Source organism: Oncorhynchus gorbuscha, linkage group LG06 (genome assembly GCF_021184085.1).
Source record: "Oncorhynchus gorbuscha isolate QuinsamMale2020 ecotype Even-year linkage group LG06, OgorEven_v1.0, whole genome shotgun sequence".
In the NCBI taxonomy this organism is placed as follows: Eukaryota; Metazoa; Chordata; class Actinopteri; order Salmoniformes; family Salmonidae; genus Oncorhynchus; species Oncorhynchus gorbuscha.
This window is the reverse complement of record NC_060178.1, coordinates 93,854,479-93,877,816: the sequence shown is the minus strand read 5'-3', so window position 1 is coordinate 93,877,816 and position 23,338 is coordinate 93,854,479. Positions and strand designations below refer to the sequence as shown.

General features: G+C 41.6%; 1 long non-coding RNA gene and 1 pseudogene across 1 annotated transcript; both read right to left on the bottom strand.

The window, feature by feature from the left end:
* Positions 1 to 1,915: 1,915 nt before the first annotated feature.
* Positions 1,916 to 16,537, bottom strand: LOC124038769 (annotated as a pseudogene).
* Positions 16,538 to 16,771: 234 nt separating this feature from the next.
* On the bottom strand, positions 16,772 to 17,868 carry LOC124037318. Its single transcript, XR_006839157.1, has 3 exons — positions 17,755 to 17,868; positions 16,953 to 17,020; positions 16,772 to 16,862 (listed from the first exon to the last, which is right to left on the bottom strand). It is a non-coding gene; the product is annotated as an uncharacterized LOC124037318 (long non-coding RNA).
* Between the last annotated feature and the right edge of the window lie 5,470 nt (positions 17,869 to 23,338).

Genomic DNA, 23,338 nt, shown 5'->3' with positions numbered 1-23,338 from the left:
TGAGTATGCAAGCCATGGAAGAACTGGGACATTTTCAGCTTCCAGGAATTGTGTACAGATCCTTGCGAAATGGGGCCGTGCATTATTATGCTGAAACATGAGGTGATTTCGGCAGATTAATGGCACGACAATGGGACTCAGGATCTCGTCATGATATCTCTGTACATTCAAATTGCCATTGATAAAATGCAATTGTTTTCCGTGGTCCGTAGCTTATGCCTGCCCATACCATAACCCCACCGCCACCATGGGGCACTGTTCACAATGTCGACATCAGCAATCCGCTTGCCCACAAGACACTATACACACTGTCTGCCATCTGCCCGGTACAGTTGAAACCGGGATTCAGCACATTTCTCCAGCGTGCCAGTGACCAGCGAAGGTGAGTATTTGCCCACTGAAGTCATCTACGACGCCAAACTGCAGTCAGGTCATGACTCTGGTGAGGACAACGAGAACGCAGATAAGCTTCCCTGAGACGTTTCTGACAGTTTGTGCAGAAATTCTTTGGTTGTGCAAATCCACAGTTTCATCAGCTGTCGGGGTGGCTGATCTCAGATGATCCCATCGGTGAAAAAGCTGGATGTGGAGGTTACATTCAGCTCTGGTGGACATTCCTGCAGTCAGCGTGCCAATTGCACGCTCCCTTAAAACACAATACATCTGTGGCATTGTGTTGTGTGACAAAACTGCACATTTTAGAGTTGCCTTTTATTGTCCCCAGCACAAGGTGCACCTGTATAATGATCATGCTGTTTAATCAACTTCTTGATAATTCATCCACCTGACAGGTGTGGCATATCTTGGCAAAGGAGAAATTGTTACTAACATTGATGTAAACAAATTTGTGCACAACATTTGAAAGAAATAAGCTTTTTGTGTATATGGAACATTTCTGGAATCTTTTATTTCAGCTCATGAAATATGGGACCAACACTTTACATGTTGCGTTTATATTTTTGTTCAGTATAGATCTGCACCTAGGGGAAACTTCCCCCCCAGAGCAGTCTGAACCATTGGTTATAATGTGGCTTTATCAGTCCCTACAGGGTCAATTTAGGAAAGTACAAAATGTTCAGAAGCAGCTGATCAATGTTTGTTGTTATGGTTACCTAGCTAACAATTCTAGGGAGAGAGAGAACATTTTTGTAATGTTATCTGTAATGTTCCCCTAACTTATGAGTGTCCAGTTTTCCATTAGTTGGGGGAACACTATCTAAGTTAGCAAAAAACCTTCTGAGAACCTTTTTATCATGTTTTGGCGTTACAGTTAGGAGAGCATTCCCTTGTCAAACAGAACACATATTTTTAGGCTGTAGTTGAAATGGGCTACGTGGGAGGAAAATGATACTTTCTTAATTTATTTAATGTTGGGGTTGTATTTTATAATCCACATTAGGGCAAGCTTCTAAACAATTCTGATCATTTTATTCTTAATTACAAGAATGTGAAAAGCTTCTTTATTTCATTTGTTACTATACATATGGTAAGAGATCAATGGAACACCGATGGCCATGCAACCATAGTCACCCATTTAGAAAAGCTGATACAAAAAAGTGAGTATTTGTCAAATCCTTCATAATGTACAGTTGCTAGTGAAAGTCTACACACCCCTTTGGACGGTCTTCACATTTTGCTACTTTAAGATTAAATCTAAAAAGGGATAACATAAACAAATAATCATATCGATCTACACAACCTACTCCATGTTTTCAAAGTTAAAGAAAAATTCTAGAACATTTTCCAAATGACTAAGAAATATAAAAAAATGGGGATTCATTTGAATAGGTCTTCGCACCCCAGAATTTGCACTTGGTGGAAGCACCTTTTGGCTGCTATCACAGCTGTGAATCATTTTTAATAAGATTCTACCACCCTTGCACAACACTGATGGGCAACATATTAAATTGATGTAGTTCTGTCCTTGAGTTGTTCTTGTCTATTAATATTCTGTCATGTTTCATGCTTTGTGTGGGCCACAGGAAGAGTAGCTGCTGTGTTTGCAACAGCTAATAGGGATCCTAATAAAATATTCAAAATACATATATCCATTGTTTTTGTAAAAATTTCTCAAGCTCAGCAAATTTGGTTGGGAATCATTGATTGACAGCAATATTCAAATCGTGTCTCAGATTTTTTTAAAGCAGATTTAACTGGACCAATCTGGAACACACAACACCTTTGGGAAGCCATTCTGGTGTATTTGGCATTATAATTTGTGTAGTTGTCCTGCAGAAAAAGAAAACTCTATAGCTGTGATGTATTGGGGTGGCAGCATCATGTTATGGGTATGCTTGTCACCGGCAGGGACTGGGGAGTTTGTCAGGAGCAAAATAAATATGAAGGGGGCAAAGCCAGGGAAAAAGATAAAGGAAAACCCGCCCCAGAAAACACACCACAGTGGCTTTACAATAGGTGTTGTGTGCACCTGAGTGGTCTAGTCTCAGTCCTGACTTAAATGTGCTTGAAAATCAGACACAAGGTTTGAATGTCGCTGTCCATTATTACTGAGCTGTCCAAATTTACTGAGCTTGAGAAATTTTGACAAAAACAATGGCATATGTTGCCTTAAGAGTTGTGCAAAGTTGGTAGAATTTTATTCCAAATTATTCACAGCTGTAATGGCTGCCAACAGTGTTTCCACCAAATATTAACTCTGGGATGTGAACACATACTCAATAAGACACCTTTTTGTATTAATTAGAAAATTGTCAATAACTTTTTATCTTTGAAAATGTAAAGTTGCGTAGATCTGTAAGAAACCAAACTATTTACTCCCTTTTTATATTTAAGGCAGCAAAATGTGAAGACTGTGCAAGAGGTATGTGTTCTAACAGGCCTATAATGTGGTTACTAAATAGATTCTGGACCTAACCCCACGGAGGGACGTGTGCGTGGCATTTTCATGGTTTGGTCGAACCCTTACATGATCTACGCAACTATTGCATTACACTGATGCTGTCATACTACCCTGCAATGCTGACAGTTTTAATGTGGTGAAACAGTCCATTTCTCTCTCGGTCTCTCGTTCTTCTTTGAGCAGTTCTTTCTTTCCTTCCTTCAGTCCAAGAAGAAAATGTTGTTGAACTGTGTCGCACAGAGCCTTTTCACTTCTTCTGTTGGGATAAGCAAGCATACCAAGAAAACGTGAGATGCGCTCCAAAAAATCCTTAATTCTTCCATCTATCTATGTTGGACCTACCATTAACTTCAAACAAATGGACATTCTTCTGGTTCAAGATGACGTACAGCTCTCTCTGGTCCGACTTCTGGCCGACCACCCAGTAGTCTGTCATTGCCTTCACAATGATCTCTTGATCTTCATCAACCCTGAGGCAACATACAAAAAGGACATGAACAAAAGGACACTATAATATCCTCTACTCACAGAGAGCTGTCAAAACTAAGCCTCAGAGACATAACCCTAATAGGGTTGTAGTTTTGTTGTGATACATTGTTGTTGTACTTTGTGCTTACCGGGCAAAGTCACAGTTGATGTCTCCCAGAATCTTCATGTCTGGGTGGACGGAGGTCAGAAACACGCTGGGAGTCTTCCTCATGTGGAGGGTGCTCTTCTCTGCCAGGTTCATGTGGTTGAAGTAGATGAACTTGAACTGGGGCTCCTTGTCCGGCCTGCAGCAACACAGAGGGAGAGGATGACGATAATTACAAGGATGAGATGAGAGTCAAACGACCTTTTCACACTACCGAGTCAAGATGAGCAGAGCCAAGCAGAACTGTACTATGCTAGCCTGCTTGCTCATTCAACGGAGTTGCTGGAACCGTACTGGAAAGGCCAATATGAAACTAAAATATCCTTGCCAGCACAACATGTTATGTTAAGGGTAGACGCAGCTCTGCAGATATTGAGATGAGCACGATGCAAAACTTTGCTCTCAGAGTCACACAGAGTATCTGGGCAGGTGCGCTTCACATTGCTACACTGGGTAGCTACAAGACAACAACGGTAGAGAAGGTTAGTCTCGTGCTTCAACATTCTTAAATGTTGCGGAAATAGGCTGGTGGTACCCATCCTGACAACAGAGAAGTGGCTTGTGTTAAAACAGCTAAAATAAAACTATTTGGCTGCTGAACAATCTTCCAGTCCAAATTCAATTACATTCAATTGCTCCAGATAAGGACAAGCTCCACTTCAGTGCATGCTGTGACAATAGTCTCTAGCTGTTGTATTTATAAGGGGTAAGTCTCTTGTGACAGACGAAGTTGGCAAGCGCACATGTGAGATTTGGTTCCGGATGCTAAGTTTAATGAGGGGTCGTTCGACCATATACCTCTTTCAATATTTCGGACCGTAATCCTCATCATTGCATGTTGAAGCAACACAGGCCGAGGAATTGGAGTGGAGGTTAGAGGCTTTGCGGATTAAAGTGACAGTACTGACCCTGATATCCTGCGGTTGACGTTGTACTGTTCACATACGTCTGAGGCCAGCAGGGTGAGCTGAGGACCCAGCAGGCCATCCAGCTGCTCACAGAACTCCCTCGTCAGCTCCACCGACACTGGGAGAGAATATGACCATACAGTTAGAATTAGTCGAATGGATTTAGGAACTTTAGGTTTTTTTCTTTTCACAGACCACATAATATTTTGCCAATAATTTGCCATTGCTATATTCGCATGAACAGCAGACTAAGAAAATGTAATAAGCATCAGCCCAGATGTTTAGAAGGGGGGGGGGTTTGACCATATGATATGAGAAGGTACTCGGCACTGATCATAAAACAAACCGCTGCACTCATCGCCTGAAATAAAGCAACATGCCGTTTGAATATAATGGGTCTGGAGAAAGGAATATTATAATTTAGAACTTACCAAATATATTGAATTTAGAAGCCATTTGAGAGACCAGAGAACAAAGCTGTCTATTCCCAACAAGAGGTCAACTTGGGTCAAACCCTCCCTCTGTCCTTCAGTTATGAAATAATACCAGATTACCAAATTGTCTGCCAAACAAATAATGGGTTGGGAGTACTACCAATCTCGCTCTCTTTAAAACATTTTAAAAAAGCCTCTTTGGGTTATTTCCATAATTAATGCTACCGAGTTCCTACTAACCAGCGGGACTCAAGACCACAGTTCCCTTCTCCTTAGTTGCATCCCAAATAACCCCCCCTTTCCCCTATATAGTACTGTATGACTGTGTGGGTTTGCATACTGTATGACTGTGTGGGTTTGCATACTGTATGACTGTGGGGTTTGCATACTGTATGACTGTGTGGGTTTGCATACTGTATGACTGTGTGGGTTTGCATACTGTATGACTGTGGGGTTTGCATACTGTGTGCGTACGTACGTACTGTACGTGCGTGCGACCCTTCCATCATTTACACTTTAACAGTTCTCCCCTGCCCTTGAGGCTTTTGCTGGATAATCTCCTTGTTAAATGATCTCTCTCTCTCTGTGTATCCCAGGAGTCAGCCTGAGCTTGGCGTATCCAATTCCCCTCGCAGTCACGAGTCACACCGACAGCAGTACACTCTCAGGGGTCACCTCCCCCCACCTCCTCCTCTAACAACGGCTCTATTTCAATGCTTTGAAAATGCATTTATATGAAGTGCTTGTATTGTCTTCTCTGTGCCTCTACTTAGATCTATATAAAATGTTGTCTGTGTGTGTTTGACTACTTTCTGCCAAGCTACTTGCCCTAAAGGGATAACCTCTTAATTATACCTACTCTTTGAGATAATTCATTCTCTTCCCTTCTATGAGGTAATCACTGATCTGACCAGACAGGATAGGTGAAAGCCATGTTGTGGATCCCATTCTTTCATCTATACAGCTAAAGCAGAATCAGTATAGTGGGACCCATTCTTTCATCTATACAGTTGTGTTGAATCAGTATAGTGGAACCCATTTTTTCATCTATACAGCTAAATTTGAATCAGTATAGTGGAACCCATTCTTTCATCTATACAGCTGTGTTGAATCAGTATAGTGGGACCCATTCTTTCATCTATACAGCTGTGTTGAATCAGTATACTCTAGTGGAACCCATTCTTTCGTCTATACAGTTGTGTTGAATCAGTGTAGTGGAACCCATTATTTCATCTATACAGTTGTGTTGAATCAGTGTAGTGGAACCCATTCTTTCATCTATACAGTTGTGTTGAATCAGTGTAGTGGAACCCATTCTTTCGTCTATACAGTTGTGTTGAATCAGTGTAGTGGAACCCATTCTTTCATCTATACAGCTGTGTTGAATCAGTGATTGGAAGGGACGCAGGAAGGGTGCACTTTTACAGTATTCATACAGAGCCCAGGGCTTTTCTCAGACACAGCTGTACAACAGGCTCACCTCTGGGACTTGGGCTAAACTGAGGAGCGCCTCTGCAAATTACACTATATATACAAAATTATGTGGACACCCTGTCAAAATAGTGGATTTGGCTATTTCAGTCGCAACCATTGCTGACAAGTGTATAAAATTGAGCACACAACCATGCAATCTCCATAGACAAACATTGGCAGTAGAATGGCCTTACTGAAGAGCTCAGTGACTTTCAACGTGGCACCATCATAGGATGCCACCTTTCCAACACAAGTTCATCAAATTTCTGGCCTGCTAGAGGTGCTCCCAGTCAACTTTAAGTGATGTTACTTTGAAGTGGAAACATCTAGGAGCAACAACGGCTCAGCCACGAAGTGGTAAGCCACACAAGCTCACAGAACAGGACCGCCGAGTGCTAAAGCGCGTAGCGCATAAAAATCATCCTCAGTTGCAACACTCACTACCGAGTTCCAAACTGCCTCTGGGAACAACGTCAGCACAACTGTTTGTCAGGAGCTTCATGAAATGGGTTTCCATGGTCGAGCAGCTGCACACAAGCCTTTGATCACCATATGCAATGCAAAACGTCGGCTGGAGTGGTGTAAAACTCACCACCATTGGACTCTGGAGCAGTGGAAACGCGTTCTCTGTAGTGATGAATCACGCTTCACCATCTGGCAGTCCAACAGACCAATCTGGGTTTGGCGGATGCCAGGAGGACGCTACCTGCCCGAATGCATAGTGCCAACTGTAAAGTTTGGTGCAGGAGGAATAATGGTCTGGAGCTGTTTTTCATGGTTCGGGCTAGGCCTCTTGGTTCTAGTGAAGGGGAATCTTAATGCTACAGCATACAATGACATTCTAGACAATGATTCTGTACTACCAACTTTGTGGCAACATTATGGGGAAGGCCCTTTCCTGTTTCAGCATGACAATGTGCACAAAGCGAGGTCCATACAGAAATGTTTTGTCGAGATTGGTGTGGAATAACTTGAATGGCCTGCACAGAGTCCTGACCTCAACCCCATCGAACACATGAACACCTTTGGGATGAATTGGAACACCGACTGCGAACTAGGCCTAATCGCCCAACGTCAGTGCCGACCTCACTAATGCTCTTGTGGATGAATGGAAGAAAGTCCCCACACCTAGTGGAAAGCCTTCCCAGAAGAGTGGAGGCTCTTATATCAGCAAAGGGGGGGGACCAACTCCATATTAATGCCCATGATTTTGGCATGAGGTGTTCGACAAGCAGGTGTCCACATATACTTTTGGTCGCATAGTGTCTCTTCCTCTCAAGCACAGAGGGCTCTAGGGTGGACTAGGCTAGACCGGGACTCTTAAACAGCTTAGCTCTCCCTCCCTCTCTCTGTTAAGTGTGATCCCAGAGTCAATCCCCCTCCTTTGTGTCTGTGTGTGGGATGGTAGAGAGCTGCAAATCTCATTATTGTTAGTGGGGTAAGACCACGCTGTGTTGTAACACTGATCAGTAATCCTCCATGTTGTTAAACAATCAGACTGGATATTACGCCTTCCTGGCCACCAACGCACTTTAATTACAACCTAATGCTACAATAATGACACTTTCGTAGCAAAACGATAAAAAAATACCCCACCCCAATTGTGCCATCACGCTTGGTTGATTTCACTTGATAATCTAAAACAATAGGGTTCTTCCATCACTATACGTTGACTTAACAATATACAGTTGAAGTCAGAAGTTTACATACACCTTAGCCAAATACATTTCAACTCAGTTTTTCACAATTCCTGACAATTAATCCTAGTAAAAATTGCCTGTCTTAGGTCAGTTAGGATCACTACTTTATTTTAAGAATGTGAAATGTCAGAATAATAGTAGAGAGAATGATTTATTTCAGCTTTTATTTCTTTCATCACATTCCCTGTGAATCAGAAGTTTACATACAGTCAATTATTATTTGGTAGCATTGCCTTTAAATTGTTTAACTTGGGTCAAACGCTTCGGGTAGCCTTCCACGAGCTTCCCACAATAATTTGGGTGAATTTTGGACCATTCCTCCTGATAGAGCTGGTGTAACGGAGTCAGGTTTGTAGGTCTCCTTGCCCGCACACGCTTTTTCAGTTCTGCCCACAAATTTTCTATAGGTTTTGTGATGGCCACTCCAATACCTTGACATTGTTGTGCTTAAGCCTTTTTGCCATAACTTTGGAAGTATGCTTAGGGTCATTGTCCATTTGGAAGACCCATTTGCGACCAAGCTTTAACTTCCTGACTGATGTCTTGAGATGCTGCTTCAATATATACACATAATTTTCCTCCCTCATGATGCCATCTATTTTGTGATGTGCACCAGTCCCTCCTGCAGCAAAGCATCCCCACAACATGATGCTGCCAACCCCGTGCTTCGCGGTTGGGATGGTGTTCTTCGGCTTGCAAGCGTCCCACTTTTTCCTCCAAACATAACGATGGTCGTTATGGCCAAACAGTTCTATTTTTGTTTCATCAGACCAGATGACATTTCTCCAAAAAGTACGATGTTGTCCCCATGAGCAGTTGCAAAACATAGTCTGGCTTTTTTAATGGCGGTTCTGGAGCAGTGGCTTCTTCCTTGCTGAGCGGTCTGTCAGATGATGTCGTTTCACTGTGGATATAGATACTTTTGTACCTTTTTCCTCCAGCATCTTCACAAGGTCCGTTGCTGTTGTTCTGGGATTGATTTGCACATTTCGCACCAAATATTTTCATCTCTAGGAGACAGAACGCATCTCCTTCCTGAGCATTATGACGGCTGCGTGGTCCCATGGTGTTTATACTTGCATACTATTGTTTGAACAGATGAACCTGGTACCTTCAGGCATGTGGAAATTTCTCCCAAGGATGAACCAGACTTGTGAAGGTCTCCAATTTTTTAATGAGGTCTTGGCTGATTTATTTTGATTTTCCAATGATGTCAAGTAAAGAGGCACTGAGTTTGAAGGTAGGCCTTGAAATGCATCCACAGGTACACCTCCAATTGACTCAAATGATGTCAATTAGCCTATCAGAAGCTTCTAAAGCCATGACATACATTTCTGGAATTTTCCAAGCAGGGTTAAAGGCACAGTCATCTTAGTGTATGTAAACTTCTGACCTACTGGAATTGTGATATAGTGAATTATAAGTGAAATAATCTGTCTGTAAACAATTGTTGGAAAAATTGCTTGTGTCTTGCACAAAGTAGATGTCCTAACCGACTTGCCAAAACTATAGTTTGTTGACCAGAAATTTCTGGAGTGGTTGAAAAAAATAGTTTTAATGATTCCAACATAAGTGTATGTAAACTCCCGACTTCAACTGTAGTTCTTCCATCACTATGTTGACATAACAATATAGTTCTTCCATCACTACGTTGACATAACAATATAGTTCTTCCATCACTACGTTGACATAACAATATAGTTCTTCCATCACTACGTTGACATAACAATATAGTTCTTCCATCACTACGTTGACATAACAATATAGTTCTTCCATCACTACGTTGACATAACAATATAGTTCTTCCATCACTACGTTGACATAACAATATAGTTCTTCCATCACTACGTTGACATAACAATATTAGTTCTTCCATCACTACGTTGACATAACAATATAGTTCTTCCATCACTACGTTGACATAACAATATAGTTCTTCCATCACTACGTTGACATAACAATATAGTTCTTCCATCACTACGTTGACATAACAATATAGTTCTTCCATCACTACGTTGACATAACAATATAGTTCTTCCATCACTACGTTGACATAACAATATAGTTCTTCCATCACTACGTTGACATAACAATATAGTTCTTCCATCACTACGTTGACATAACAATATAGTTCTTCCATCACTACGTTGACATAACAATATAGTTCTTCCATCACTACGTTGACATAACAATATAGTTCTTCCATCACTACGTTGACATAACAATATAGTTCTTCCATCACTACGTTGACATAACAATATAGTTCTTCCATCACTACGTTGACATAACAATATAGTTCTTCCATCACTACGTTGACATAATATATTTATTCCATCACTACATTGACCTAACAATATATCCACTAAAACCCATCCTGAATGAACACGATAAAGTCCAAAAATAATTCCATCCATCCCATCCCCTCTTCACTTCTGTAGTCAGATTAGCAGTAGATGTGACATGGCTAGAAGGTTCCACCCTAACATGATGATATGGTGTCTCTGTCATTCTGCATGGGACCAGAGCCCCAGCAAGGGAGGGGATGAGGGAACCTGGCCCAGCCTAGCCAGGAGACCTAGAGGGAGGGAGGGAGGCAGGGGACCAGAGAGGGTGTTTAAGGACTTGCCTCCCGTAGTGAAGCAGTTTTCTTGCCATCTCAGGTCTTAGGGGAGAGTCCCTACCAGCCAGCTGGAGAGAGAAAGGAAGGGAGGGGAAGAGAGGGAGAGTGGGTAGAGAAGAGAGATGGTGGAGAGAAAGAGAAAACCTGCTTTAATATAACTTTAAAAAGTCATTATTAACATTGTCTGGAGCCTGTGGGGTAACAATGGGTGTTGAACTAATTGTACCTGTTATAATACATTCTTCGGGTCAAATACAGTGGGGCAAAAAAGTATTTAGTCAGTCACCAATTGTGCAGGTTCTCCCACTTAAAGATGAGAAAGGCCTGTAATTTTCATCATAGGTACACTTCAACTATGACAGACAAAATGAGAAAAAAATCTCGAAAATCACATTGTAGGATTTTCAATTAATTTATTTGCAAATTATGGTGGAAAATAAATATTTGGTCACCTACAAACAAGCAAGATTTCTGGCTCTCACAGACCTCTAACTTCTTCTTTAAGAGGCTCCTCTGTCCTCCACTCGTTACCTGTATTAATGGCACCTGTTTGAACTAGTTATCAGTATAAAAGACACCTGTCCACAACCTCAAACAGTCACACTCCAAACTCCACTATGGCCAAGACCAAGACAACGTGATTTTCTGGATTTTCTTTCTGATTTTGTCTGTCATAGATGAAGTGTAACTATGATGAAAATTACAGGCCTCTCTCATCTTTAAGTGGGAGAACTTGCACAATTGGTGGCTGACTAAATACTTTTTTGTCCCACTGTATACTGTCTAGGTTTTCAACTGCCAAGTTTACACCTTCACTATTACTGTGAAATGTATTGCCCCGGAAGTTGTCTAAAAGGGATTTAATTTCTTGTTGCCTAATAGTTTTTTGGTAGATTTCTACACTACTTTCCTTCCATCAATAGCATTTCTTAATATTATGCAGTTCCTTTGGCTCTGATGCCTCATGATTGAGTATTGCTCTGTTCAAGTAGAATGGGATCTGATAGGGGTGTCAGTGGGCTGACTGTGAATGCTCTGAGAGACCCTCTCACACACACACACACACACACACACACACACACACACACACACACACACACACACACACACACACACACACACACACACACACACACACACACACACACACACACACACACACACACACACACACCTCTGGTTCGGAGTGTCTGGGGAACAGTGACGTCGTCAGGTACTTGTACAGGATCCGCATGTCATCCTGCTCCAGACAACTTCTGAATAGGGACAACAAAAAAAGGGGACACACCTTAGTTAGCATCAAACATGTCCTGTTCCGGTTCACAGTCTGTTCAGGAGTATTGATAAACTAAGCCCATCATCTCCAGGCCCAATGCTATAACAACTGCTCAAATTATTTGATTAGCAATCAATCAAATCATTACGATAATTATATTATTGTTCACATAATCCCCTGATTAGATACCAGGTCAGACTGAGTTAAAAGTGAGAGACATGTCGGGATTACAGGTTTACTGTAATCAGATTACGGTATGTATTTAAAGTCTCTGTGCCTCCCAGCCTCAACCCTAATGGGATGAGGAGTTGGAGGGATGCCTGGTACTGCTGCCAGGCTCCCCCACACCTTACAGTGGTAAAGGGCTGCCTGGAGGCACCAAGGGCTAGATCAGGGCTCTAGCACGCACACCAGGAGGGGAAGCACAATAAGCTCTCTCCTCCCCTCCCTGGCTTTGGCATGGTGGGGAGGCCTGAAAAAGAGCCTACTAGATACAGAGCCTGGCCATTTGAATGGTGGAGCAGCCTGTGTCTCAAGATCATGGGAGAATACAATTCAGAGCTTATGTTTTTCCAACCAGCTCTGTTAGCTTTATTCCTACCCATGCATTTGCAAATTGTAGGCTAAATTTGGTTTCTACATGTGGGCAGGTGTTTAAGACCAAAGTACAGCAGACCACCCCCACACATCCTACACACGATCTGGTTCCCCCAACTGTACCATATGAGCTGGTCGTTGTAGAGGAAAGCTGAGGATTTGATCAGCCTGAGGCACTCCTCCACTCTGTTGACAAATGACTGGATCTTCAGGTAGGTCATCTTGTCCAGGTGGGAAAAGGTGATTCTCCCCGAAGACGTCCAGCAGGTCACAGGACTGCAGGTGCTGCGTCTGCAGGTACTGGAGGAGACCAGGGATAGAGGACAGTTATACACGCAGTCTGAGTGGACAATGGAAGGTGAATAGAAAGACATGTATCAGTTTGGTTAATAGCCATTTAGGGATACTTGGGGAAGGTGAGGTGTTAGCTTAGAAAGCAACATTATACACACATCCCATTGTGCTCAAATTTCAGATCTGAGAAACCTCATTGAGAAACACAAAAGGCCTGCAAACTGTATGCTGGACAATACAATGCTCCCATTTCCAGCTTCAGCAGCAACAATTTGTCTGTCCAAGGTGGATCCCTGTTAGGTCAAAGCTGGAGATATTAGTTTACCTGCATAGTGCATACATTGCTGTTCCCAAAGACAAGAGGACGCCATCTCAAATGGCTAGAACAGTGACATTCAACCTGGGATACAATACAGACACCACATGCCTTCTGTGTCTTTAGGTTACATAATGGAAGGGGAAGCCCTTCATACAATTAGGGAGAGTTGGGGGTTTCCTCTGATTGGCTAGGTATGAATAATGTTGACAGGTCATGGAAGTAAATGGGCTGGGCCTGTAGTATGGCAGAAGCTTTGACCAGCTCTCCTTGAGGAAGGCACTATTTCTGAGCAGGGCTAATTTAGTGGGGGAGGCCATATTTGAAGATTGTCATCTGATCCTGCATTTAGTCACTGGAAACGCAATACAAGATCAAACCTTCTGGTGACAGCTAGAAGCACCCTGTCTGTCAAGTAGGCAGTCTGGCCTGGACACCACCATCAGACTGTTAGCAAAGTGGATAGTATTTACGCATTGTAGCTTACAACACTGGATGCTAATGTTTTCACTGTAAAACTGGATGCAGTTCATCACAGTGCCATCCGTTTTGTTACTAAAGTACATTATTACCACCCACCACTGCGACCTGTATGCTCTAGTTGGCTGGCCCTCACCACCTGTTCGTCGCCAGACCCACTGGCTCCAGGTCATCTACAAGTCCATGCTAGGTAAAGCTCCGCCTTATCTCAGTTCACTGGTCACGATGTCAACACCCACCCATAGCATGCGCTCCAGCAGGTGTATCTCACTAATCATCCCTAAAGCCAACACCTCATTTGGCCGCCTTTCCTTCCAGTTCTCTGCTGCCTGTGACTGGAACGAATTGCAAAAAAATCGCTGAAGTTGGAGACTTTTATCTCCCTCACCAACTTCAAACATCTACTATCTGAGCAGCTAACTGATCGCTGCAGCTATACATAATCCATCGATAAATAGCCCACCCAATTTACCTACCTCATCCCCATACTGTTTATATTTACTTTTCTGCTCTTTTGCACACCAGTATCTCTACCTGCACATGACCATCTGATCATTTATCACCCGTGTTAATCTGCAAAATTGCACTTATCCGCCTACCTCCTCATGCCTTTTGCACACAATGTATATAGACTCTTGTTTTCTTTCTACTGTGTTATTGACTTGTTAATTATTTACTCCATGTGTAACTCTGTGTTGTTGTCTGTTCACACTGCCATGCTTTATCTTGGCCAGGTCGCAGTTGTAAATGAGAACTTGTTCGCAACTAGCCTACCTGGTTAAATAAAGGTGAAATAAACATACAAAAATAAAAAAAATGCGGTGACTGCTGTCATTTGCCACGGTAGACGGGAATCGCCACCAGAGTTAAAATATTTGGACTTTTGCCGTAACGTTGTTTTCTACCGGATGTTGATTTGCACTGTTTGTTTACTGAAATCATCACAGCAACGCATTCCGTCGTGCTGGCTTGGTTTTGCAGTCACCCTCTTTCTTGCTTTCTTGTCCCGCTATGCTAACTGGTATGACGGTTTTACGTCCCTTGTCTAAACACAGCATAAAAGGTAGGACTTACTAAGTATGAGTCAAAGTGTGTCAAATATGTTATATTTACAAAGATAATAAAGAATCCGGCATTGAAATAGCAGTGCCCTGCTCCTAGCAAAACAATTGAGAAAACACATGCTTGGACGATTTCAGTTGAACCATGCAATCAAGCCACAATTCTCAAAGTATATAGTCACACGTGTAAAACAAATGTTCTGCATCCAATAAGACATGACAAATCACCTCCACCTAGTGCCCTCCATTACTATGCATATACAGTTACCAGTCAAACGTTTGGACACACCTACTCATTCAAGGGTTTTACATTATATTACTATTTTCTACACTGTACAATAACAGTGAAGACATCAAAACTATGAAATAGCACACATGGAATCATGGAGTAACCAAAAAAGTGTAACAAAATCAAAATATATTTTATATTTGAGATTCTTCAAAGTAGCCACCTTGATGAAAGCTTTGCACCCTTTTCTACAATGTAAAAAATAGAAACAATATAGAAAAACCCTTCAATGAGTAGATGTGTTCAAACCTTTGACTGGTACTGTAGATGCAGAGAATCATTTTGACTGGTACTGTAGATGCAGAGAATCATTTTGACTGGTACTGTAGATGCAGAGAATCATTTTGACTGGTACTGTAGATGCAGAGAATCATTTTGACTGGTACTGTAGATGCAGAGAATCATTTTGACTGGTACTGTAGATGCAGATAATCATTTTGACTGGTACTGTAGATGCAGAGAATCATTTTGACTGGTACTGTAGATGCAGAGAATCATTTTGACTGGTACTGTAGATGCAGATAATCATTTTGACTGGTACTGTAGATGCAGATAATCATTTTGACTGGTACTGTAGATGCAGAGAATCATTTTGACTGGTACTGTAGATGCAGAGAATCATTTTGACTGGTACTGTAGATGCAGATAATCATTTTGACTGGTACTGTAGATGCAGAGAATCATTTTGACTGGTACTGTAGATGCAGAGAATCATTTACTATGTTGTGTTTATTGTTTACTCTGTAGAAGAACGTTTCGAGCTTCTGCTTGAGCAGCTCTACCCCACCTGCTTCCATTGCTCTGCCAAATGTGCCATTGAAGAGCTGGAGAAAAGAGCAATTTAAAGAACCATCAGCTAACCACATCCTTACTAGATGTAAGGATCTTTACTAAAGAATGTGAGCCAGTATGACTTGAGTCCCAACCAGGTGCTCACCTTGTACATACTGTAGCATTCCTGTAGTACTGCGCCATAAACTGTGTCCTACAGGAAAAAGAGAATAAACATCTGAATAAGAAATAAAAGTTCTGCATAGAAGAGTTGAATTTGCTCATAAATGGACAAAGATCAATAAACATGAATAAAAGACACAACAAAATAAGAGCTACAACTATTTCCTCCTCCAAGAATGGTCCACCACCCAAAGGACTTCCAGGCAACTTGACAACTGTGGGAAGCATTGGAGTCAACATGGGCCAGCATCCCTGTGGAACGCTTTCGACACCTTGTAGAGTTCATGCCTTGACGAATTGAGGTTGTTCTGAGGTCAAAAAGGGGGGGGGGGTGCAATTCAATATTAGGAAGGCGTTCTTAATGTTTTCTACACTCAGTTTATAATATGTGTAAAGGAGCTGGAACACCAGCTTACCATGATGATCCAGAAACTGTCCTCCACTTCAAAGAATAACTGCCTGTTCTTCTGTGAGTGGAGGGATTAAGTAGCTTTTGTTTGACAGAATGTTCTGGAATATAGCAATGATGGTGGTCAGGAAGACAATACACACAACTAACATAGATGTGGGATGTTGTATTTCCAGATGATCGATTTGTTTGTAGTTCTTGTGTACCTGGTAAACTGTACAATGGCCAACATTACGGATCTTCTCATTCTTCTCGACCTCACTGGGATGGTAGAATAAAATATTCTTCTCCTATAATGCATACAAGGATACAGTTTCCACGAGGCACAGTATTTAAATGGAGACAACAAAGTTGGCAGATATTCACATTGTATCATTTATAGCAGCTGACTGTGTTTGAAGTTCATAGTGAAAACATGTGAAACACACACAGGAAAGCAAAACCACCAAGTGGAGCTCACCTCTCCCTCCCATGGCCAAAATGAAGGATAATAGATGAAAAAACTGAGTAGAGATGAAGTGTACCGTTTCTCTTGCATTCGCAAAGTCATTCTTGGACTGCAACAGAGGAAGATGCTGATCACCTGTCTGTGACTGAACAGACTGAAAGATGTATCACTTGTTATCACAATGAGACCCTGGTTTTACCTGATCATCAGCATTAGTTTGGTTTGTGTCTTGACTTCCTCTGTTCTAGAGTGATTTGAGCCTTGTGGCTGCAGACAAAAATAATATCAGCTTTAAACTCTACACATCATTTCAGATTCAGAGAATCAGTGAGTGTGTCAGTTAATTTGGTCAGTTTACTTTAGACAGTAAATTGCATCAAAATCTCAATCTCGATCTCTTGACCGAGGGCTGAAAGATAGCTATGCATTTTCCAATCTGCACACCTTGCACGGGGTTAGAAAAATCTAAAATCAAGTGGCTCTGAGGGGTGGCCAGTCCTCTTCTGGCTGTGCAGGGTTGAGATTATAATAAAAGTTCAATCTTTTCGGTGTAACAGTTGGGATAATGGGGCAATTCGGGGAACAACTCATTTCTCATTCCTGGATTTAGGTACATTTACTGAGCCATATCTCACGGCGGTTCCATGGTGTCTTAATGTAAACAGGAAGCCTGTTCGACCCCAGTGCTGCTGTAAGCAAGTGTAAGGTCGGAAAACAATTCTGGCTAGGGTTAGCGAAAATGCTCTCCTAACCTGCTACAAAAGTCACTCGTATTTAGGTGCCGTGTTTTTAGGGAGTCCCTAGCGCTCAACCTCTAGGCGACATTCTGCCTTCTCCCTACAGTTCTCAGTCATTAACTTTGCCCATGTGAACTACAATCCAGACGTTGCATTTTAATGTTTATAAATGTCAAAAATCGCTTGCGGTACAGCTTTCAAAACATACGGCCCTTATCTTTCATTAACAAGAAAGAATCCTTCCAATAAAAAATATACACTTACTGTAGCAGTTTTGCACAGATACATACAACTATGTGTGTCTCCATCCAATGAAACGACACTTCCCGTGTTAAGTTTACACACAGGTGTTTGCCTCTTGTCTTCAGTCTGTCTTCAGCAAACAAGTGCTGTAACGTGGAGATATGGCCGTGTTGGAAAAGTAACTCCAATTTTATCATGGTGTGTTTCAATTTAACCTTTGTATTATTAATAATAATATAATTTCTAGCTGATATGAAAGATAAGGGACAGATCTAAATGTACTAGGGGGAGGGGTGGTCCAAAATAGGAGAGGGTTGTCAAACTTTATTTTTTGGGGGGGCACATGGGAAGGTCGTGCATTTTTCCCCTGATTTACGTTCGCTCTTCTGCTCGTATTTTCCCAATAAACAATGGCTGGACTTTTGATATTACCCTAATTAAGTTTAGAAATGTTTGTAAAGGTTTGATATGGTGTGGCTATTATTAAGCTTTAGCAGACCTATGATATGAAGGTAGGGAGGCACTCCCAACTGAATCTGACGGTTGAACTTGAGGTGAGGAAGACTGTTTCAGGCCTACCAGAGTTCTCCTATAATCTAACAATCTAATGCTTATCTTTATACAAAATATTCAGATTTGACAAATTACCCTCCTTCTGTACATCTGTATAGCAGACGCAGTAGCATTCATACATAAAGAAATGCATGTCGGTGTCTCTGGGGTTAGGCCTAAGTTTCTATTCCTTTATATAGGCTACATATACAAAAGTATATGGACACCCCTTCAAAGTAGTGGATTTGTCTATTTCAACCACACCCGTTGCTGACAAGTGTATAAAATCAGGCACACGGCCATGCAATCTTCATAGACAAACATTGGCAGTAGAATGGCCTTACTGAAGAGCTCAGTGACTTTGAACGTGGCTCTGTCATAGGATGCCACCTTTCCAACAAGCCAATTCGTCAAATTTCTGCCCTGCTAGAGCTGCCCCCGGTCAACTGTAAGTGCTGTTATTGTGAAGTGGAAACACATCGGAGCAACAACGGCTCAGCCGTAAAGTGGTAGACCACACAAGCTCACAAAACAGGACCGCCGAGTGCTGAAGCGCCAAGCACGTAAAAATCCTCAGTTGTAACACTCACTACCGAGTTTCAAACTGCCTCTGGAAGCAACGTCAGCCCAAAAACTGATTCATGAAAGCTTCAGGAAATGGGTTTCCATTGCCGAGCAGCCGCACACAAGGCTAAGATCACCATGTGCAATGCCAAGCGCCGGCTGGAGTGGTGTAAAGTTCACCGCCATTGGACTCTGGAGCAGTGGAAACGCGTTCTCTGCAGTGATGAATCACACTTCACCATGTGGCAGCCCAACGGACAAAACTGGGTTTGGCGGATGGCAGGAGAACGCTACCTGCCCCAATGCATAGTTCCAACTGTAAAGTTTGGTGGAGGAGCAATAATGGTCTTGGGCTAGGCCCCTTAGTTTCAGTGAAGGGAAATCTTAACGCTACAGCATACAATGTCATTCTAGACAATTATGTGCTTTCAATACATGCATACTTTTGTTAATACATTAATATTATACAGTGGACACCTAAGCCTATAGGCCTTTGCATGCAATGTACTGATTGATACATTTAGTGCTCAAATCACTGACAGCTGAACCATGAGGTGGGCAATTATTGTTTTAGGATAGTATTTACATTAACATTTGTGTAATTTAGCAGATGATCTTATGTAGAGCGACTTAAATTAGTGAGTGCATACATTTTCACACTGGTCCCACAACCCTGGCGTTGCAAGCACCATGCTCTACCAACTGAGCCACATAGTAGCCTAAAACAGGCTATAAAGTTTTGTATATGCTACACATCGAAACACAAGAAATTGTGTTTTTGAAATTTGTTCTAGGCTGTTTTTAAGAACACGTAAATTAGGCTCATTTGGCCAACATCCCTCGTTTGATGTCACTGGCTGCGACAAGTTGGATGTGAATGCATATGGATGTCCATAAAATGTCTCAAATGTTTGGTAAATTATAATCTTCCCTGTTATATTGTCTGGTGCCACATTTTCCTAAATTAAACTCTGAAATGGCATATTTTTTTTACGAAGATTTTAGAATATTCACATGAAAATTTGTTGCAAACTGGATGGAAACCGAGCTATAGGTGTCAGTTTGATTATGCCTCCACATCATGGTTTACCAACAACCACAATCATCTAATGTAGAATTTACCAGCCAAACAAGCTTACTTTACTTAAACTCCCCCCTCCTACTGATCTGGAGGTTGAGCAGTTTTCCATCTTTATAGCCCCAATGTGTCTTTATCTATGTAATTGTATATGTATTTATGTGGAAAAAAATAGGGACCACAATGGAAATAAGTCTCTGACTTTAATGTGCAATCCCAGGTCACTTATTTTTGTGTATACTTGTGTTTTTTTAACTGACAAATAAAATCAGTCAATCAATCAATCCAAACTGTGCCGCAACCAAATGATGAAGGGAAAGAGATGGGTTACAAAACGCCAATGAGTTTTAATGGCATTCAGAGATTGCCAAGATTTCGATACAAGGTAAGGAGGGATGCATTTTCTGTTTGTCGAGATAGACATAGTCTATTTATTGTGGTGTTGAAAACCATGATATTGAAGTGCCCAAAGTCGGTATGCTTTGTTTATTGGTTGTGTGGTGCATTGGCACAGAATCCTGTTGGTGGAAAATCTGTTTGCATATATTTTATATAATTATAAATAGGGCATCAAAATGTTGCAAAATCAGATTTCCCCCAAGTTGATCATTGTCTGCAGCCGACTATGATCGTAGCGTAATGAAACAAACATGGAGAGTTAGCTCGTCAGTGCTGCTCGGGGAACCCTCAACCTTCTCGCCCTCCGTGGCATCGACTGTGCCACAAAAGCATGTTGAAGTGGTAAAGTCAACATCCATGTTTATGAACACAGGGTCACTACAGTTATTGTTCTTTGTGGTTGTAAACATTATTTTGAGTTATTTCTATGAGGGGGGAGGGTGTTCAATTTATTTTACAGTACAATGGGAGGGTCATGTGAAAATTATTTTTGCCAGTGGCACTCTACAAAAGTCAGACATAATTTTCAAATTATGCATTCGTGTTTAGTGAGTCCGCCAGATCAGATGCAGTAGGGATGAGCAGGGATGTTCTCTTGATAAGTGTGTGAATTGGACGATTTTCCTGTCCTGCTAAGCATTCAACATGTAATGAGTACTTTTGGGTGTCAGGGAAAATGTATGGAGTAAAAAAATACATAATTTTCTTTAGGAATGTATGCAGTAAAAGTTATCAAAACCATAAATAGTACCCCGTCCCTAGGAGGGGTGCGTTACTTGAGTGGGTTGAGTCACTGACATGATCTTCCTGTCCGGGTTTGGCGCCCCCCTCGGGTTCATGCCGTGGGGGAGGTCTTTGTGGGTTGTACTCTGCCCTGTCTCAGGGTAGTAAGTTGGCGGTTGAAGATATCCCTCTAGTGGTGTGGGGGCTGTGCTTTGGCAAAGTGGGTGGGGTCATATCCTGCCTGTTTGGCCCTGTCCAGGGGTATCATTTGACAGGGTCACAGTGTCTCCCGACCCCTCCTGTCTCAGCCTCTAGTATTTATGATGCAATAGTTTGTGTTGGGGGGCTAGGGTCAGTCTGTTATATCTGGAGTATTTCTCCTGTCTTATCCGGTGTCCTGGGTGAATTGAAGTATGCTCCCTCTAATTCTATCTCTCCCTCCCAGAGGACCAGAGCCCTGGGACCATGCCTTAGGACTACCTGGCCTGATGACTCCTTGCTGTCCCCAGTCCACCTGGTCGTGATGCTGCTCTAGTTTCAACTGTTCTGCCTGCACCTTTGGAACCCTAACCTGTTTACTGGAAGTGCTACCATGTCCCAGACCTGCTGTTTTTGACTCTGTCTCTACCACGTCTGCTGTCTCTAACTCTGAATGCTTGGCTATGAAAAGCCAACTGACATTTACTCACCATCTTGCACCATCTACAACCACTGTGATTATTATTTGACCCTGCTGGTCATCTATGAACGTTTGAACATCTTGGCCATTTACTGTTATAACCTCAACCCGGCACAGCCAGAAGAGGACTGGCCACACCTCAGAGCCTGGTTTCTTCCTAGGTTCCTGCCTTTCTAGGGAGTTTTTCCTAGCCACCATGCTTCTACATCTGCATTGCTTGTTGTTAGGGGTTTTAGGCTGGGTTTCTTTATGACATTGGCTGATGTAAAAAGGGCTTTATAAATACATTTGATTGATTAAAGTACAGATACCCCCAAAAACCTACTTCAGTAATATTTAAGTATTTCTACTTAAGTACTTTACACCACTGCCCCTCCCCCAGTAAATGTCAATCTGTCTCTAAAATGCTTAGCTTATGTGTTAATGTTCAGATTGAGTGTTGGTGTTCTTAACAAAACACCCTGTACAGAAAAAGCCTTCATCCAATCACTCTTTTGTGTAATGGAGCTGAGTCTTGATGAAGGGCTAGGGATTCCACATCGGCCTAGCCAGGTGAGCACAACGGGGAATATTTTGCCATCTGACAAGACACATGTGATACAAAGCAATCGAACTAGCTAAGATTATACATTTAAAAAGATACAGTACATTTTTAAATATAGAAAGCAGTTAGGTGGTCAATTTGTATGCTGGTTGCACTGCAGCAGCGCCAACAATACGCTACACTGTAGTTGTTTTCGCAGCGATCTGGGGAAACTAATTCTGAACCACAGATGAATTTGACAATTTAACACAACGAAGCGACTTACCTTGGTTCCACAACAAAAGTTCCTGTGATGCCCTTGCCTTTCCAGGCTGTGCATAAATTAGGCCTATATACTAATACAATGTTGAAGGAGAACATTAAGAACATTAATTGGTCTTGATGATCATGGATTGGTCTTTGTTTATTAAAAATGGTTGATGGAACAATTAAACAAGTGACAGGCAATTGACAACTGTCAAATTCAATCATATCATTATTGTATGATGTTGATACTACAGTTTGGATAAATGATCAGTAATAATGTAATATGCGAACTTGCCATAGAGATCCTATTCAATTACAAGTGGGGACGAAAATGGCAGGCATATTGGTCAGGGAGAAATCCGAACCAGTCTAATAGAAATGAATATCAATAGATGCATAATCCTGATTTTACTTATGTAAGAGAATAAAAGTAAGGCATGTGATATCAGAAATTGTGTAATCAAATTATTGTCAACCTCAAATATTGTCATATAAATACAGTTTATATGGGTTTTATACAAATCTTCTGTATATATTGCCTCTAAACTATATGTAAACAGACCATAAATGTCTCAATTTTTTATTTTCTTGGAAAGCTGTGAGTGCTATTGTATTAAACAATATCAGTACTTTGAAAACGTGTCTAAGTCCTATCATCAACTGATTTGGGCAGTGTACAGAATGGCTTTGGATTGAGTGCATTGTTGGAATGTTGCCATATTGGTAGTTAACTTGAAAAATCTATGGAATCGTTCCTCTAAAATGGGCTGGCTAGCTAACAAACATACAGTATAGATATTTTTCAAATGAATTATTTTAC